At 40.1% G+C, this 17,693-nt stretch overlaps 1 long non-coding RNA gene across 1 annotated transcript in view; it reads left to right on the top strand.

Annotated features, from left to right (window-relative positions):
* Positions 1 to 10,103: 10,103 nt before the first annotated feature.
* The window catches only part of LOC121020637 (uncharacterized), a 51,592-nt gene continuing 44,002 nt past the window's right edge, over positions 10,104 to 17,693 (top strand). The window contains exon 1 of the long non-coding RNA XR_005786241.1: positions 10,104 to 10,335. This is a non-coding gene — a long non-coding RNA (uncharacterized LOC121020637). The remainder of the gene's footprint in view (positions 10,336 to 17,693) is intronic.

Here is a 17,693-nt window from a genome sequence, read left to right as displayed (position 1 = left end):
TCTCTCCCTTCTGTTCCCTTCCTCCTTTCCTTCCCCACACCTCTCCTTCTCTCTTTCTCACTTTTTTCTTTTCATTTTCTTGCCCTGGAATTCGTAGTTCCCAGCAGAAGGAGAATGGACAGTAGGAGATTCAGGTCCATGCCAATTTGAGGTTATTGAGTCCTTCATTGAAATCCAAAAAAAAAAAAAAAAAAAAAAAAATACAAATATTTGATATCCCACACTCAAAAATATAAACATTCCCATGGTTATAAGATAAACCATGATCTATTTTATATAAAGTACTGTTGTTGAAAAATTAAAAAATAAGGTAATTTTGTCGCACTTGGACAAAAAATTTCTAATTGAATTTTTAAAAATGTTTACTCATTTTCCTTTTTATAAAAAGGATGTCAGAGGATAGGCACATGTCCTTTGTATCTAAAATATTTTTATTTGTTTTAAATATCATAATTTTTATTATCATAAAAATGTCTCTGAGATAAACTTTTTGCCCCTGGAACTGGAAAAAGTATTGAGAGCCCGATTTAAGGGTAGAAGAATAATGAGCTAATGACCTTTGTAAGTAAGTGGAATTCAAGACTGAAGTGAGAAGGAATTCAGCCTGGGCAAGGACTGATGAATGAGAGAGATATTATCATCCCGAATGAGATCTGAACATGAGTGTTTTTCCAATTTATCAGAAGAGTGGTAATTAAATTAAGGAGAAGATACCAGTGCTTACTAGGTTTCCTCTGCTTTCATTCAATTGGAAATGCCCATGGTCTCTAAGAACAAAATTGTTATTTATAATCAGGTGGTTAAAAGAAAAGAAATAGTCCTCAAAAAGAAGGAACGAGTTAGAGAAATATAGGACTGTATCTCTCAACATACTAAGAACTTACTGTGACAACCGAAGGGAAATAATAGCTCAGATGTCACAATATTTCTGTGTATATTTACATGTGTTGTTGTGCACAAATATAAATAGACATTTAATCCCTATATAGCATTTTGGGGCGTATCTAAAGTAGATCTTACGTGTGGCACTAAGTGTAGCAGAATATCCTAAGTCCTAGTGTGATCAATCATTCATTGGTGGATGGGCAAATGGGAGATTTTGTTCTGTTAAAATGTTGTTTTATGACCAGATAACCTCCCAAGGATCTAAAATCACTAAAGAAGTTCACAATAGGTCGTCAAGACTCCGAACTGAAGGCCTCAATAATCACTGCATAAATACACACTACCTTTATAGTTTAATGAGAAAAATTGACAAACACTACTGTCTTCGACTCAGGGCCAGAGCAAGATTTCATCTCTGCCTGCGCTCACTTTCAGGTGTCATAGTGTCCCAGCATTAAAGTCGGGTTAGTTCCCAGAAGTGCACAGTCTTTTTTTGTGGTGCTGGATTCCCTTCTATTTTCTGATCCATCAAATCCCACACCTGAGCATTCTCTGGTTGCAGCCAATTGCACAAGCTTTTGTATTTTGGCTTCCCAATTTGTTTCTCTTGTTCTTTTGGCAGACACGCGGGCCCCTTGAGAATTTACTTTTCATACTCTTTTATGTTTTGGTTTTCCTGATGCTCATGAGTGGTTTTGACCTCAGGTCTACATCCACTCCTGAATTTTCGAATCTACATATACACTCCTCGACTTTTCTTGTTGGTGTACATTTTGGCTTTTTGCTTCGTCATAGTTTTATACATTTAATTTTTCTTCTGGTAGACCATGTAAGGTGGCTTCTCAACTTCTGGCTTGTTCTCAGCTTCTCAAGCAACTTTGAGAACTTTGCTTGTCTCTAGGTGAGCCATCCCTCATTTTGATCCCACTGTTGGCTTTCTAAAATTCTACTTCCTGCCTTATATATTCTGTGTTTTTCTCTATTCACAATAATTTCATTACCCTGTGCTTGTCTGTTGGTATTAATCTTCATAGTGTATCATGAACCTGATGTACCAGAGATTTAAAAGAGATAAAAATACAACAGTAATAATAAATCTCCAAAGCATATAATTTGTTGACGCTGCCATTTTTTGTGATTTTCTATCCATACATTATTGAGGTTCCCTAGCTCATTTTTCCTGACTGTGTCTTTCAATTTTGAAATAGAATCTAGAGAACAATGGGTTGCTAAACTGTAGACATCACCTTGCTTTTCATATTCTTCATTAATAAGTATGTGAGTATTAGTTATTGCCCACTGGGTCTATTCTGGGGCCCATGTTAGAGTTCACTGTGGAGCGATTGCTTCTGAGTGCAGGATGTACACTGTGGGCTACAATCACAGAACAGATGGGTGGCAATGAAAAAAAAAAATAATGCTCGGAAGGTCTTATTTACTCTGCGAGGAAAATCTTGCTATGCCTGTCATCTGGAGTCTAATCTGCAGATTTGTCAAAACTTTTACTCTTCCTTTGCCCATTTGAAAAGTTGAGTTTGTTTGTTTGTTTTGCTGTTGAGTTGTAGGAATTCCTCATATGTTTTAGATATTAAGCCCTTATTGAATATGTGGTTTGCAGATATTTCTTTCCTGTTTCATAGGTTGCTTCATTTTGTTAATGGTTTCCTTTATTGTGCTTTTTTAGTTTGATGTAGTCTTACTTGTTTGTTTTTGTGGCCTTTGCTGTAAATGTCAAATCCCAAAAAATCTGTTAAGACCAATGTCAAGGGGATTACCTCTTATCTTTTCTTCTAGAAGTTTTATGGTTTCAGGTCTCAGGTTAATAGGAGTTCAGTTTCATTCTTTTTCATGTGGCTATCCGGTTTCCTCCACACCACTTATTGAAGAGATCGTCCTTTCTCCATTGTCTATTTTTGGCTCCTTTGTCATAAATTGATGGCCTGTATATACTGTGTGCTTTTTTTCTGGGTTCTCTATTCTATTCCATTGATCTGTGTGTCTTTTTTAATGCCAATAGCATAATGTTTTGATTAGTATATATTTTTTTTGAGAGAGGGGGAGGGGAAAGGGCAGAGGGAGAGAGAGAGAGACTCTTTAAATTTTTTTTTAATGTTTTATTTATTTTTGAGACAGAGAGAGACAGAGCATGAGCACGGGAGGGGCAGAGAGAGTGGGGGAGGGGCAGAGAGAGAGGGAGACACAGAATCCGAAGCAGGTTCCAGGCTCTGAGCTGTCAGTGCAGAGCCCAACGCGGGGTTCAAACTCACGAACCATGAGATCATGACCTGAGCCGAAGCCAGACGCTTAGCCAACTGAGCCACCCAGGTGCCCTGCAAAGAGAGAGATTCTTAAACATTTTCTAGACTCAGCATGGAGCCTACCATGCGGCTCTATCATGACCTTGAGATCATGACCTGACTCGAAATCGGGAGGTAGATGCTTAACCAACTGAGTCACCCAGGCACCCTGATTATTATATTTTTGAAGTAGTTTGAAATCAGGGACTGTTATGCCTCCAGCTTTCTTTTTCTTTCTCAAGATTACTTTGCCATTTGGTGTCTTTGTGATTCTACATGAATTTCAGGATTTTTTTTTTTATGTGTGGAAAAATGCCATTGGAATTTTGATAGGGATTGCAGTGAATTTGTAGATCACCTTGGGTAGTATGGACATTTTAACACTATTCTTTCAATTTGTGAGCATGGGATATCTTTCCTTTGAGTTGTGTCTTTTTCAATTTCTTACACAATGTCTTATAGTTTTTAATGTACACATCTTTCATCTCCTTTGTTAAATTTATTTCTGTTTTACTCATTTTCAAGCTGTTGTGGGGAGATTGTTTTCATTTCTCTTTCTGATAGTTTATTATTGGTGTAGAGATACACAATTGATTTTGGTAGGTCTATATCCTATGGCTTTGCTGCATATATATATATATATATATATATATATATATATATATATATTTTTTTTTTTTTTTTTTTAAGAACAAGAGGTTTTTTTAATGTTTATTTAATTTTCAGAGAGAGAGAGAGAGCAGGGGAAGGGCAGAGAGAGAAGGAGACACAGAATCGGAATCAGGCTCCAGGCTCTGAGCTGTCAGCACAGAGCCCAACACAGGGCTCAAACCCATGAACTGTGAGATCATGACCTGAGCCAAAGCCAGATGCTTAACCGACTGAGCCACCCAGGCACCCAAGATATATTTTTTTCCAGAGAAGACATACAAATGGCTAACATACATGAAAAGATGCTCAACATCATTAATAATGAGGGAAATGCAAATCAAAACTACAATGAGGTATCCCTTTGGAACAACTACTATCAGAAAGACAAGAAATAAAAAGGTTGAGGAGGATGTGGGTAAAAGGGAGCTCTTGTGTCCTGATGGTGGGAATGTAAATTGGTACGACTTTTGAGAAAAACCACTGGGGAGATTTCTCTAGAAATTTAAAATAGAACTATTGTATGATCTAGTAATTCTTCATATAAATCTAAAGGAAATGGAACCATTATCTCAAAGAGATAGCTGTACTCCCATGTTTATTTCAGGATTATTCACAATAGCCAAAGTATGGGAAACAACTGAAGTGTCTGTAGTTGGATAAATAGGTAAAGGAAATGTGGTAAAGAAACAGTGGAATGGGGGCTCCTGGGTGGCTCAGTTGGTTCAGTGTTCTGCTCTCGATTTCGACTCAGGTCATCTCATGGTTCATGAGTTCAAGCCCCACATCCGGCTCTGCGCTGACAGTGTGATGCCACTAGGGGATTCTCTCTCTCTCCATCTCTCTTTCTGCCCCTGCCCGCTCATGCTGTCTATCAAAATAAATAAATAAATAAATAAATAAAACCTTAAAAGTGTTGTTAATAAAAAAAAAAGAAACCGTGGATTGTTATGCAGCCATAGAAAGAAGGAAATCCTGCCATTTGTGGCAACATTACTGAGCCTGGGGGGCATTATGCTAAAGAAAGCAGACCGAGAAAGACAACTACTGCATGGTATCAGTTATACGTGGAATCTAAAAAATTAAAAGGTCAAACTCATAGAAACAATAAAAAAGTGATTGCCAAGGGCTGGGGAGGGTGCGGTGGGGAATAGGGAGAAGTTGGTAAAAGGGTACAAATTTTCCATATTAGGATGAACAAGGTCTGATCATATATAACATGGTGACTATAACTGATCAGATTGTATTGTGTAACTGAAATCTTCTAAGAGAATCGAACTTAAATGTCAACAACAAAGGGGCAAGTATGTGAGGTGTTGAATATGTTAATTAACTCAGTGGAAAGGAGAATCAAATCCTATACTTTATACCCTTTAAACATCTTATAACCTTTTTTTTTTTTTTACTTATTTTCATTTTACATCATGCAATTTTGATGGTCTCAATGAAAAAAAAATAACCTCTTCCTCTTCTTACTATTCACTGTTTATGACACTTGATATGTTCAGGTTGGTGTTTGTGTAGGAAAAAACTTGGTTCTTGGCAACATCTTCTAAAAAGCAGAATTGAGAAGCTATTGGGGTGTTTAAGTACTATTTATGCCAAAGGGTTAATACATAAGTAGTAAATGGTGGATAGTAAGTCCCTCAGCAACCTGCCTCAGTTTTAACTTTTTTTTTTGGCTTTCTCAAAGTTTTGTAGGTACCATCTCTTTGAGGACCAATCACCAGACCAGACTTTCTAAAAGTGGTTATTGGTATAACAGGGTGTCTGGTCCCTAGACATGCCATAGTTCCCTATCACTTGAAACAGCTGGTGTAGAATAAAAACCACCCTGTCTTTCATAGTGTTCCTGACGAGATTAAGAAGGGTTGAGGTAATGGTAAGGGAGGGGTTTTGTTTTCCAAGCTGGACTCCTCCTGTCAGAACTAGGTAGCCAGTGTGTGAAATTTTTCAAGCTGTTCAAGCTGCAGTGGAATTATGTGTGTGTGTATGCCCCCCCAGCCCACTTCCCCCCTCCCCAACATATCACATGATAAAGCTATTGGCCTAGAACCAAAGTTAGAGTCTGAGTTTCCACTGTACAAAGATCTAAAATGTCTACTTATTATTAGTGTAATTCTTTTTTTTCAGTGTAACATCTGAACGAGAGAAGTGAAAATACCATACCATAAAACCTTGAAGTCAGAAGAGAATTTTAACCTTTCCCCTTCATTTTCTCAATATATATACATAAAAGATGAAATAAATAAAATACACACTCGTAAACGTATACATGTGCTTATACATGGAGTGCCTGGGTGGCTCAATTGGTTGAGCGTCTAACTTCGGCTAGGGTTATGGTCTTGCAGTTTAGGGGTTTGAGCCCCATGTGGGGCTCTGTGCTGACAGCTCGGAGTCTGGAGCCTGCTTTGGATTCTGTGCCTCCCTCTCTCTCTGCCCCTCTTCTGCTTGCTCTCTCTCTCTCTCACTCTCAAAAATAAATACGCATTAAAAAAAACACATATACTTATGGTTATACATAAATTGTAGCTGAGGAATCTTTTAACAAGGATGCTGCTAACATTTGTTTGGATATACTGGGATAGTGTTCATGATGACTAGTCCCTGAAAGAATGGACATTTTTGATTTGGCCAAAATATTTTTTGCGGGGGTCAGATGCCTGGCCGGCTCAGTCAGTAGTGCATAGGACTCTTGATCTCACGCTTGTGAGTTCAAGCCCCACATTGGCTGTTGAGTTTACTTTAAAAAAGAAACAAAATCTTTTTAAAAATCGAAAACTTTTGGGCACGTTAGGTTCTAAAGACTTTGTGGCAATAAACGGAGAAACCTGCTCTTGTGTTGCTATTACCATGTCTGTGATATGGTTTTGAACCCCTTGGGGTGTCTAGTAAGCAGACGTGTCAACTAAAATGGCTGCTGTGAAGTTTGCATTTATTGGGTTATACATATTTTATCTTCAGAATAGTTTTTAGGAGGCTCCTGGGTGGCTTAATTGGGTAAGCATCCAAGTCTTTTTTTTTTTTTAATATGAAATTTATTGTCAGATTGGTTTCCATACAACACCCAGTGCTCATCCCAACAGGTGCCCTCCTCAATACCCATCACCCCCCCTCCCCTCCCTCCCACCCCCCATCAACCCTCAGTTTGTTCTCAGTTTTTAAGAGTCTCTTATGGTTTGCCTCCTTCCCTCTCTTTTTTTTCCTTCCCCTCCCCCATGGTCTTCTGTTAAGCTTCTCAGGATCCACATAAGAGTGAAAACATGGTATCTGTCTTTCTCAAGTCTTGATGTCAGCTCAGCTCATGATCTCATAGTCGTGGAATCGAGGCCCACATTGGGCTTTGCGCTGAGAGTGGAGTCTCTTTAAGATTCTCTCCTTCTGCCTCTCCTCCCTGCTCCCATTCTCTCTCTTTCTTTCTCTCTTTCTAAATAAATAAATAAGTAAATAAATAAAATAAATAATTTTTAAAAGGAAACCATTTTTTATTTGACAGCATATGGAATTTTAAGGTCATTTTCAAATTACTAAATTTTTTAAAATGTTTATGTGTATACTAAAGTGTATTTTGACCATTCTGGAGCTGGAAAATATGATTCTGATGAGCTAATCTCTCTCATTCCTTTTGCTGGGTTGCAAAGTATGAACCACATCAGACGGTGACCATTCAGCTAGACCACAGTCTCCTTTAATGATTCATCCACCCCAACACTCAACGATCCAGACTGTTGGAATCTTTTACTATATATACCTTGACACTTGACCTACCCATTTTTTTTCCAGTTTTACACAGTTTGTAAACCTCCCTAGTCTAATAATAATTCCTAATAGACTTGAACGTTGATATTAACTGACCCCAGACCTAATTTTTGGTAAAGCGAGCAACCCTAACAATTCTCGTAAGTATTTAACATTTCTCGTAAGTATTTTCATCCTTTTGCATATTTTAGGGTATGCATTACTAATCATAATTGAGATTATTATAAAGCTTCATAGTTTATTATGCACTTTCCTACTCATGTTCTCTTTTATCTGGTCCTTCCACAAACATTGTGATAAACAGGGAGATGAGTTGTTCACGGCACTGAGACCAGGAAGGAAGAAATCTGGAAGGAGGACGAAGGAACGCTTGCATGAAATGAAGGCTCAGGCAGACTGGAGGTGAATACTAGAGTGTAGCATAATGTAATGTTGGTGGAATTCACCTGCTGAGCTGTATGAGATCGATATATCCACCTGTTCTGATTCACTAATTTCCATATCCAAAACAAAGCCCTGAAGTTTTGCGGACTTTTATTGCCTGGTTAGATGGACACCGAATCCCACTGTGGTCTGCTAGGTGCATAAATGTGCTACCACACGCTGGGCACATACACAGACCTGTATACATGAAACGTGCTGGTTTCAGCCCTCTTTTGTCTTCCGCTCTTTCCTTCCAGGCCTCCGTACTTTCCTTTCCTGTCTACTCTGTCTCCCGCTGGGTAGGCAGTGGAAAGAGGGGAGCTCAAACACATCTGCGTATAAAGAGCATGGGGATCAAGTTGGCTCACCAAAAGTTGAAGTTTCCTCCGTTCAGGAAGACCTTTGAGAAGTTATTTCTCCATTTTTTTTTTTTTTCTGAGGGCTGCCAAACTTGATTTAAAAGCTGGAGATGTTGTGTTGCATTACAAAAAAAATAATCACAATTACTTGTGAAGTTCCTGACTGAGGGATGAATAGACAAACCTAGTCCCTGAATGTTTAAACTTGCAGAACATCCTTCAGCTGTGATGAGAGGGTCAGGGTCGAGAAATGCAGGCTCAGGTTGGTCTTCTCTTCACAGGGAGCTGGCTGGCAGATGACGTCCTCCTCTGCGTTTCTTGTTTGTCTCTGCTTGTCTCCAGCTTGTAGAGCAAGAAAGCTTAAAAGGCTATTAGGGTTTTGTGGGTCAGATACCCAATGGCAAAAATTTCCCCCATTCCCGATCCCACAAAGCAAACAGCCTCTTTTTGAAATTGGAAACTTTAAAGAAAGATTTATGAACCTTCAGAGTTATGAAACCATCTGGTGCTTTACAGACTGGTTGCTTTGACGGTTCAGAGTTTGGACCGGCCCCCTACCCGTCCTTCTAGAATAGTTCAATTCAGTCTCCACATTGATGCCTGGGAGACGAGTCTTTGAAACGTGTTGAACGACCTGTGAAAATCAGTAGGATTTGGAGGAATGTACCTGTTACTTTTTAAGGGCGTTTTTACTGTTTGGTACGTGCTGCCTTAAGGAGCCCAGTTGGTGAACTCTGAGTTTCCACTCCGCTTTGCTTCTTTGCAGGAGCACTGTGTAATTTTGGTTTTGTTTTGACAGTTGGTGACCTTTGACCCCTCTGAGTAAAATGTTTAGGCTGAGGAGTACTGAAAAGGGCTTTCAGATGGGATATTTCCAACCTCTTTCAAGCTAGAGCAATGTCCCCCGCCCTCAGCACAGCCAATCCTTATATAGAAACGGTTTTCAGCCTCTGTGCGGTGTTCTGGTGGAACACATCAGATCAAAGCCTTGCTTAATATGTTTGAAAAATGCACATCCGCATTGCAGAACAAAAACATGTTATGGAAATCAATAATATCATATTCAGGCAGCTCTAACTTCAAAGTGACTCCTAATGTGTGTTCTCAATTTCAAAAGAAAATGGGGAAAATGAGAACAGGGTGCGTACGCTTTCTCTGCTTAATTCTATTTGTAACTGAGCTGAGATCTCAAATGTCTCTTTCCTGCTTTTTGATGGGTCCCCAAGGACTCTGGGCGTAGGGCAATCTGCTTATTAATTCCCTGCACCTGTGATAATCTTGCACACTTAGGTTACGAGAGTGGCAGACTTTCTTCCACCCCGTGCTTTTGGAACGCAAATTATTTACACGTTATTGGAGGAGTAGCATTTTAGGGGAGAATACAAAATGAGAGACCTAGAGATAATGTGGATCCACCCTTTAGATTCTTTGAGTCCCAGCCAGTGGGTTTCTGTTGGTTGTTTATTTTTCCACAGTTGTTACAACGATGTTGAGGACCCGTTGTAGAGCTGTCTGTCACTCTCCTAGGTACACTATAGTTACACTTTTAAGTATGTAATTGTCTTTAATAATCTTTATATCTTTAGGTTCTATACACTTTGAGGGATAGGGTTGATATTTTTACGTGTCGAACTTGCTTTAGGATAACGTTAGAACACGTAGGCTTATGTGTGCGGTTATGCATGTAAACAGTTTATTCTTTTGATTCTTCCTCGACACCTGTGTCATGCACTGGTCATCTGATTTGGTAGAAGCTAAGTATTAACCATAGTGTGATGGAAGGACTGTGTAAAATCAGCTCTCCCGCCATCTTATTTTCCCCTCTGTGTTCTTTCCTAAAATGGTGATGGGAAACTGTAATGTTGGGGAGGATCATGTCAAAGATGTGCCACTCACACCCAGAGCCCCAGGGATCGAATCGTGAGACTGATCTGTTTCATAACTTTGCCCGAACCCGCCCAGAGGTTAGACAGGCCAACCGTGTTCCTTCCATTGCAATCGCCCTTGCTTTGCTTCTCAGTCTCTGCTAAGTCTGCTTGTTGGGAATCTCTTCCAGCACAGTGTTAACATGTCAAAGTTCATATGACAGACTGAGACGAATACTCTTTGAATTGTGGGCTCCAAGTCATACTACACGGTCGTTTGTTCAGAGAATGGTGGAGATTCGTCTGCATCAATTCTGGACCTGACTCGCTTGTGACCAGATCTCAGTTACCAGTACTGCATTTCATTTCAACCCAAACTCCAAAAATAAAACAAATCCATCCAAGACTTCGATCGGTGTCCTTTAAATTTTCTTTTAGATAATTCCTCAGATGCAGCTTATAGACTACGGTATGCCTCCCAGCTCCTTACAGAATGAAATTGCGTCCTCTAAATGGTACGCTGCTCAGTCACTGGTATAAAAGGCAGACAGACTCGGGCTGCTTTCTTTCCATTTTGCAATTGGTAGGGACGAAAAGGGCTCTTTAGACATTGTTGAGGGAAGACACAGATAGAAACTCAGGATTTCAGTCACCTTTCACTCCTGTTTTATCCTGCTCTCTGACCTGTGCCCAGTTCTCTGAATTTTTTTTTTTTTTTTAACAGAGAGCAGGTATTTTCACTTGACTCTCATGTCAAGAGCTATGAAAATATTTTAGAGTTTTGACAGATGTTATCAACTTTGGTTTTTCTAACTAGCAGCCCCGAATAAACTCTGCCCTGGGGATGACTGACCTTAAGTCTGCCAGTTGGGTTTGATCAATGGTTGCCATCACTTTCCAGAAAGACACATTTTAAAACATCACATGATATGACTGTCACTTGTAGTTGGACACCCCTCAGTATCCATCCATGGTCCTTACAGATTTTTTCTAAACACTTTGAAATACTTTCCAAATACTTTGAACGGTATCTATACACAGTTTTAAACACTGTTTTATATGATTGTACAGAATTATATATATATGTATATATATATAAACTATATACACATATATGTGTGTATATATATAAAACCTTTGCAATACCTTTATGTTTGTTACCCTTTCCTTTCTTTTTAATTTCTCTCTTTTTAAAATTCTAGCATAGGTAACGTACAGTGTGATATTAGTTTCAGGAGTACAAGAGAGTATTCAACACTTCCATACATTAGCCGGTCCTCGTCACAACAAATGCCCTTCTTAACCCCCATCATCTATTTATTTATTTTCCCCATCCTCCCCCGCCCCCTGCCCACCTCCCTTCTGTTAACCATTAAGTTCTCTATAGTTAAGAGTTTGTTTCTTGGTTTCCCTCTCTCTCTCTCTCCCTCCCTCTCTCTCTCTCTCTCTCTCTCTCTCTCTCTCTCTCTCTCTCTCTTTTTTCCCCCCTTTGGTCATTTGTTTCTTAAATGCCACATATGAGTAAAATCATATGGTATTTGTCTTTATCTGACTGACTGATTTCTCTTAGTATTATATTCTCCAGCTCCATCCATGTTGTTGCAAAGGGCAAGATATCATTCCTTTTAACAGTTGATAAATATTTTTTATTTTTATCAAAAAGGGCAAAACAAATTATGTTCCCTCAGTACGTTTGGTCTTTCCTCTCAACCTTACAAATCAGATTCTGATTCTCACTGAACTGAGTGCGATCCAGACAAAAGGTTTGTTACTATTTGCTACTTTATTAAATGCTTCATCATGAGGTCTTCATGTGTTTTCCGACCACTAAATTTCACCAGAGCAAACCCACAATTTACTTCAAAACCATCACAAGAGTTTGCTGGCCTTGACCTCTTGATCATTTGTTTGAGATTTTTATACTAACCACACATTTCTGGGTAAGTGAGCACACATATCCATGCATTTCTGCAATATGATGGTAAAAGTCTTGGTCAAGTTGTTTTCAGAGGGGGTGGGGAAGCTGTATTTTTAGTATTCAAGTGACCCCTGGGTCCTGGGTAAAATGCAGATTGCAAAAAAGAAGACATGACCAATCCTGGAACTTTGGCCTTTGGCCCAGAAATATATCTTGATGGGTCTCTGGCCGAATTTCCACAGCAATTCTTAGCACAATAAAACTGACAACCACGAGCTTTTCTCAAATGTTTACACTGTAGTTTCTTAACAACATGTGAACACAATTGAAGCATTTAGAAATAATCTTTGGATTCTCGAAATTCGCAAACATTGGTCTGACCTTGAAGAAAGGGGTAGACAAGGAATTTGGAATTCCTAGCCTGGAATAACTGAATTAAGTGAGAATAAGGTATGTGAAAATGCTCGGTAACTTGTAACTGTCATGCTCATGTCAGTCATTGGTTTTTTTAGTTTGGTAATCTTCTTTTGTTTCCCCGATAGATGGTTCAAGTCAGGTCAGTGCTATTTGGTTTAAGTATGTACAATAACGAAACATAAACCGAATCGGTTTCGGGGTAACTGAGTCTGTTCTTGTTCCTATACATGTACAGTTATCTATCCATTGGTTCTGTCTGTACAGCGTTTCTTTTACCCCTACCTTTGGGAAAGTGGTATTTTTTTTTTTTTCCTTTCAAGAATCTTGGCCTCATCTGAGTCCATGCTCTTTTGAGTGGGGCTGACCCTAATGTCCCACTCCAGAGAGGCTAGCTATCTTACTTTGACGTAGTGAATTGTAATTCACTACAGTTAGTCCGTGGGTGGGCATGTGAATAATGCTTGTTTCACTATCATCGTCTATGAGAATTTTGCTAGAACCACTGGGAGGAGTAGTCTTAGAGCTTCTAGTAAGTTGTGTGTTCTGTCCTGCGGGGAAACCTGCCTGAGAATGCAGTCTGCATGGAGAAAAGGGACACATTCCCGGTAACAGAGATCAAGACCCTGCATCTACCCATGCTCAGAGTCTGTTCCATTAAGCTTCCAACTCTGTGATGTAATGTACATGGCCTCCTCTGTGTTCGTTGTTAGTTTCAGGGAAGTTTCTGTTCCTGGCAACTGAATGTTCTGGTTTACTCCCACTCTGCCATTCCCTGACCTTCTAATTCATTGTGTTACCTTGAGTTTGCCACCTAACTTCTCAGATTTAAATTTTTCATCTGTGAAAGTAAATTGTATTATTTAGAATTTAAGCACAAAGCAGGTGGCACAATGAAATTAGGGTATTTCAAGGAGTGCTTGTATATAAAGGTATGGAAACTGGGTAGTGTTGGATGAGTAGCATAGATTCAAAGAGATGGGAGCAGGGAGCATATCTGGAAACTGAACAGAGAGAGTCTTGCAGAGAAGTAGTGACTTGTATCTGGGGTAAACTTAGCAGGGAGAGCTGTGGGGATATACCCACTGGCCCCATTCTCGTTCCTTTCACCCATCTCTTACCATGGCTTCCCTTTTGCTGACCTCAACAGGAATGGACGGGGGCCTGCTGATGTGGTCCGTGGAGGTAGGGAACAGGGAGAGAAGGGTGGAGAGTGGATTTGGATGGGCAAATAGAAGGATCTTCAGCTTGTCTTCTGGTTCTAAAATTAAAGGAGTATAATTGAAGGAATAAGGCAACTTTGGGATCAGTTTGGATTTACGTTCAATGTATGTGTGAGAAAAGAGAAAAAAAATCTTAAGTTTGTCCATTAAGTACACAAATAGTTTGGTCAGTGCCATTGCGTTGTCTCTAATGACATGGGGGCAAAAGGGATAATTTACTAGTTAAATTAGATAATGCATTTATTCCAACTGTTCTTAATCGTTTCTTCCTTTCCTTTCTTCTCTTTCCCTTTCCCTTCCCCCTCTCCTTCCTTCCTTCCTTCCTTCCTTCCTTTCTTTCTTTCTTTCTTTCTTTCTTCTTTCTTTCTCTCTCTCTCTCTTTCTCTCTCTCTCTCTTTCTTTCTTTCTTTCTCTTTCTTTTTTCTCTTTTCTTTTCTTTTCTTTTTTCTTTTCTTTTCTTCTTTCACACAGACAGCATGAGCAGGGGACGTTCAGCGAAAGAAGGAGAGAGAGAATCCCAAGCAAGCTCCACATTGTCAGTGTAGAGTCCGAAGTAGGCTTTAAACTCCCAGACCATGAGATCATGACCTGAGCCAAAATCAAGAGTTGGATGCTTAACCAACTGAGCTGCCCAGGCTCCCCTTAAATGTTCCTTTCAGTAATTAGAGTAGAACTGTACCTGAGTGTCAGTTTTGAAAATGGATAAAAAAGTAACTTATCTTAATTACATGTGCTTGATAAAAAAGCAAAAAAAAAAAAAAATAGACAAAAACATATATTTTTACAAAGGCAGGCCTGGTGTTTGATCTGGTTTCTTGAGAGAAGAGACAGCAATTTGTTTCGGTGCTGGAACAGAAGATGAGTGTGTGAGGCTTATTGCAAGACACTCAAGTATGTACTAAACCGCATATATCGTTCTTTGTGGGCGATCTGAAGAATGTTCAAGAGTAACTTTCTCTGAGATGTTTTTTCCCCACTGATTTAATTGCTGAGTAAGCTGCAGCTCGACCATATGGCACAGTAGATTGCTCAGGGAGAAAATAATAATTTTGCATAGTGGCATACAGGTCATATACATTGAGAAAATGCCTGTTCAATTCCTGATCTTCTATTAGAACTGTATCCTTATAAATATGAAGTATGAATGTTTGCATGTCCACATGTAGTGTAGCAAGGCCACACTACTCCTCAGTGGTTATGTTGGTCTATCTCTGGTTAAAGAACTAGGACAGGGTCCTGCTGCCTTGGGATCCTCCCGCTGGGCCCTGCCCTCCGCGGAGGTCAACCGATGGCCGGTGACTGCAATGCCTTCTCAGGCTGCATGAACCCTGTACCTTGTGCATGGGTCTAACTACCGTTCCCCAGCCCTCCAGAACTTTGCCTTGGCCACTGTCCGGGAGGGTGGCGAACTGTGCAGCGTCTGAAGATTTTATTCAATCCAAAGGGTTACACCTTGAGGTTTTAACCCATAGCAGCAAAACGGGCTTCTGAAAAAGAATTGGAAACTCAAGGCCTCGATTGTCTTCGGAAATTTAAATTGGAAACCTTACCAAATTGATTGAGATCTATTTTCATGTATTTTTTAAAATTTTAAAGTTTCCTCATTTATTTTGAGAGAGACAGAGAGAGCATTCGCATGGGAAGAGCACAGAGAGAAGGAGAGAGAGAATCCTAAGCAGGCTCCATGCTGTCAGTGCAGAGTCTGACACAGGGCTTGAACTCACGAACCTCGCAACTTTATGACCTGAACTAAAACTGAGAGTCGGATGCTCAACCAAGGTGCCCCGTATGACACGATTTTGTTTTTGTTTTTTTGTTAGCTGTCCACGGCATACCTGCCAAGATGTAGAGGTAGACAATTCATAATCCAGATGACCTACTGTAGGCTATTTCCTCGTGGTGACGGAACAATGTCACCCCTGCCGCACTTGTTTCCGTTTGCATCGGCGGGCTACGGTCTTTGAATCCCGTTCAAAGATACGGATTTGACCCAGAGTGGGGAAAAAACCCGCCTTGCATCACTTGTGAGAAGAATTGAGCAAAATTTGGTTTCACTCTAAAAACCGACCTTTTCATTCTTTTGAGCTTCTGTTGCAGATCAGGCATGATGGGGGAGAGGTGGTATGCAATGTTCCATTTCTGTTTGGTTCACCAGCAGCACATTGCTGGGATTAAAATCCTTATGTTACAGCGAGAGATCTCTTTCTCTCTTGTTTTCCTTATCCCTCCTGTATCTAATTTGTTATCAATTTTAACCATTCTTTATGAAATCTCTTTTGGATCTCTTTATGATCTCTTTCATAGCAAATGGTTCCATCTCTCTCCTAGATAATCAGTAGTCCCCTGATTAACATCCCTGTATCCACTTCTGCTGCTTCCAGTATAGGTTCTGCTCTGAAGCTGGACTTTGCTTAAAAAACACAAAGCTAGGGGCCCCTGGGTGGCTTAGTCGGTTAAGCATCCGACTTCAGCTCAGGTCATCATCTCACATTTTGTGCGTTTAAGCCCTGTGTCGGGCTTTGTGCTGACAGCTCGGAGCCTGGAGCCTGCTTTGTATTCTGTGTGTGTGTGTCTCTCTCTCTCTGCCCCTCCCCAGCTTTCATTGTGTGTGTCTTTATCAAAAATAAATAAAACATTAAAAAAATTTTTTAGAATAAAATCTACATTGCTGTATTATGGCCATGGGTCCCCTAGGTCTGGGCCTTTCCCTACCTTCACTCATGCCTCACCTCTGCCTTTTCTGTCCAGTGCAGCTACATCAGATTTCATCAGGTCCTTGAAGTATTGACAGATTCTAAGTTCTTTGCAATAACTATGTATTTTTTCTAATTTTTAAAAAAATATTTATTTTTTGGGGCGCTTGGGTGGCGCAGTTGGTTAAGCGTCCGACTTCAGCCAGGTCACGATCTCGCGGTCCATGAGTTCGAGCCCCGCGTCAGGCTCTGTGGTGATGGCTCAGAGCCTGGAGCCTGTTTCCGATTCTGTGTGTCCCTCTCTCTCTGCCCCTCCCCTGTTCATGCTCTGTCTCTCTCTGTCCCAGAAATAAATAAACGTTGAAAAAAAATTTTTAAATAAAAAAAAATATTTATTTTTTAATATGAAATATATTGTCAAATTGGTTTCCATACAACACCCAGTGCTCATCCCAACAGGTACCCTCCTCAATGCCCATCACCTACCCTCCCCTCCCTCCCACCCCCCATCAACCCTCAGTTTGTTCTCAGTTTTTAAGAGTCTCTTATGTTTTGGTTCCCTCCTTCTCTAACCCTTTTTTTTTCCTTCCCCTCCCCCATGGTCCTCTGTTAAGTTTCTCAGGATCCACATAAGAGTGAAAACATATGGTATCTGTCTTTCTCTGTATGACTTATTTCACTTAGCATAACACTCTCCAGTTCCATCCACGTTGCTACAAAAGGCCATATTTCATTCTTTCTCATTGCCACGTAGTATTCCATTGTGTATATAAACCACAATTTCTTTATCCATTCATCAGTTGTTGGACATTTAGGCTCTTTCCATAATTTATCTATTGTTGAAAGTGCTGCTATAAACATTGGGGTACAAGTGCCCCTATGCGTCAGCACTCCTGTATCCCTTGGGTAAATTCCTAGCAGTGCTAATCCTGGGTCATAGGGTAGATCTATTTTTAATTTTTTGAGGAACCTCCACACTGTTTTCCAGAGCGGCTGCACCAGTTTGCATTCCCACCAACAGTGCAAGAGGGTTCCTGTTTCTCCACATCCTCTCCAGCATCTATAGTCTCCTGATGTGTTCATTTTAGCCACTCTGGTGTGAGGTGGTATCTGAGTGTGGTTTTGATTTGTATTTCCCTGATGAGGAGCGACATTGAGCATCTTCTCATGTGCCTGTTGGCCATCTGGATGTCTTCTTTAGAGAAGTGT

This window comes from Herpailurus yagouaroundi, unplaced genomic scaffold (genome assembly GCF_014898765.1).
Source record: "Herpailurus yagouaroundi ecotype Mexico unplaced genomic scaffold, PumYag 250, whole genome shotgun sequence".
In the NCBI taxonomy this organism is placed as follows: domain Eukaryota; kingdom Metazoa; phylum Chordata; class Mammalia; order Carnivora; family Felidae; genus Herpailurus; species Herpailurus yagouaroundi.
Note: the sequence above shows the minus strand (reverse complement) of the source record. Positions and strands in the feature narration are given on the sequence as shown.